The sequence below is a fragment of the Halyomorpha halys genome, unplaced genomic scaffold (genome assembly GCF_000696795.3).
Source record: "Halyomorpha halys isolate HHAL.00 unplaced genomic scaffold, Hhal_1.1 Scaffold760.1, whole genome shotgun sequence".
In the NCBI taxonomy this organism is placed as follows: Eukaryota; Metazoa; Arthropoda; class Insecta; order Hemiptera; family Pentatomidae; genus Halyomorpha; species Halyomorpha halys.
This window is the reverse complement of record NW_027106953.1, coordinates 579,759-582,228: the sequence shown is the minus strand read 5'-3', so window position 1 is coordinate 582,228 and position 2,470 is coordinate 579,759. Positions and strand designations below refer to the sequence as shown.

At 28.5% G+C, this 2,470-nt stretch overlaps 1 protein-coding gene and 1 long non-coding RNA gene across 4 annotated transcripts in view; both read right to left on the bottom strand.

The window, feature by feature from the left end:
* LOC106685947 (succinate--CoA ligase [ADP-forming] subunit beta, mitochondrial) overlaps nt 1–2,470 on the bottom strand; it is a 37,894-nt gene that overhangs the window by 17,016 nt on the left and 18,408 nt on the right. The gene's annotated exons all lie outside the window — the stretch shown is intronic.
* LOC136795267 (uncharacterized) lies at nt 2,067–2,463 on the bottom strand. Its single transcript, XR_010842841.1, has 2 exons — nt 2,282–2,463; nt 2,067–2,212 (listed from the first exon to the last, which is right to left on the bottom strand). It is a non-coding gene; the product is annotated as an uncharacterized lncRNA (long non-coding RNA).

The window sequence follows — 2,470 nt, the reverse complement described above, 5'->3', positions numbered from 1 at the left end:
ATATATATAGATCATAAAAGATGATCATTAAAACTATAATATAATATAATATTGCAATAGCGAAACATTGCCGGGTCAGCCAATCTGTACGTATAAAAGGGAATGGTTCAATCTTTGTACACAATAAACTTTTGAATTACTGGACCGATTTCGTGCTTTCAAAATATTCCCCTTCGCCATGGGAAAGTTTAAAGATTCTAAAATCCCCGAATTCTCAGATAGAAAAAAAGTTATGAACAAAATTATGCGTTTTTGGTTTTTAACTAAGAAAGTATACGTTTTTTTAATTGTTGCTTTCTGAAGAATAAGAAGAAAATAATACTGATTCTATTTAATTACATTATATTTACAAAATATTATAAAAACATAATATGGCTTAGGGTAAAGTAGGTCAAAACATTTATTTTTTTTTAGGTAATAGCAAATCATGTTCGTTTTTAATGTCGTCTTAAATAGCTACATAATAGTACAAGAGCCCATGAGGAGAAAAAAGTCTGTCATTTCACCCCCATATTTGATTACTTTAATATAAACTGTGTAAAGTTACTGGTCAAAATTGATGAGTCTGCCAAGTATAGGTTGGGGGAATAAAAAATGGCGGCTATTTAAAAATGTTAAAAATAATTATTTTTTCATTCGGAGCTGTATATCTTTGAAACTACCAACAGCAATAGAAAATCTAAGAGAACATCATTTAAAGTAGAGTAAATTTGTCAAACTGGAAGCGCTAATAGAGCTATTTACGTTCAATAGTTCTCGAGATATAGCTTTTTAAAAAGCAATATTTCATAAAAATATTGTACAGAGCGTACTGAAAGGTCAAAAATCATTTGACGTACAGATGTCTATTAGCACTCAAATTAAAGTTAGTTTAATGGTTTACGAAGTAGTTTAGGAGTAGTAGTTTACATGATATTTGCTAAAATAAATGGATTTATAGTTGTCCGGACAAATTTTCATTCGTCAAATTTATATTCGTATATGCGAATATCATAAAAAATACTATCCCTATGAAGATAAGTGTCATAAATTACTTTATAGTAAGTTAAATTTCCTTTATTTTAAGTGTTGGCAGACGTATGTACGTCTTATGGGATTAGAGATATATTTTTTCAAAAACCCAACATTTTATACGAACAACTAGAAGTTAACAGTTTGTGAATTTATTTTGTCAATGTCATAAAAACTACTACTCCTACGAAGATAAACTATTTTATAGTAAATTTAACTAGCTTTAATTTGAGTGCTGACAGACATCTGTACGACCTATGGTTTCTGAAATAATGTTTTTCGAAATTCAAACTTATTGTCTGAACAACTATAAATCAACTTATTTTAGGAAATATCATGAAAACTACTATTCCTACGAAGGTAAAGATTACAAAACTACTTCATATTAAGTTAAACCAGCTTTAATTTGAGTGCTAGTAGACAACTATGCGTCCATAGTTCCTGAGATATAGATTTCTGAAAATAAATTAACTAGCTATTAGTCTTTTAGTAGTTTTTTAAGAAATGTTGCTTTTTAAAAGGCTACATCTTGAGAACTATTGAACGTAAATAGCTTTATTAGGGCTGATATTTCAGCAATTTACTCTCCTTTAAATAATGTTCTTTTAGATTTTCTAGTGTTGTTAGTAGTTTTTGAGATATAGAGCTCCGATTGAAAAATTAAGGTTTTGAAACAGCCGCCATTTTTTACTATCCCTACCTATACTTGGCAGACTCATCAGTTTTGACTAATGATAATACATAGTTTTTATTAAAGTAATCAAAAATTGGGGTGAAATAACTGCCTTTTTTTCTTCCCGGCTCTTGTACTATAGCATTTTTCAAGGAAATCAAAAATAGAAAGTTTTTCACCTTGGTTTATTTGGAGAATTTGTTTTTGTTACGGTGACTAGTGTTCATATAATCGTCCATAACACATATGCATTTTATCCAATTTCTACCTTAATAGAACCGTTAGAAAGCTTAATGTCTGCTCTTTTAACCTGCATAGCCAAAATTTAGATTTAATTATTGCCTTACATGGGTGAAATATGGGTTCAAAATAATTTAAAAAATTTCAAACATTTTATTTTATTAAAAGGATTTAGTGAATGACATAATTTCTTCCTTATTAAAAAACAATAGTTTATTTAATATCATCAGCAACGTTTCGGGAGATTTCCCCCATCTTCAGGCTGCTAAAAAACAAATTCAACCAAACCTTAAACATGTGCTTACAACAACACTCATATATCATATACACTCATAGAACTATTTATAAATTATTTACCTGTTAACAAAAACTATATATTACATATAACTTTCTCCTATTAGTCATTCTTGCTAATATATTACAATATTATTGTCATTTAATGAGTAAAATTTGCTACTGGTCATACATTTTAGGAGAATAATTACCTTTCTGAAGGTTATCTTCCAGTCTGATAACAACCATATAAACTATAAAACAATTTTTTTC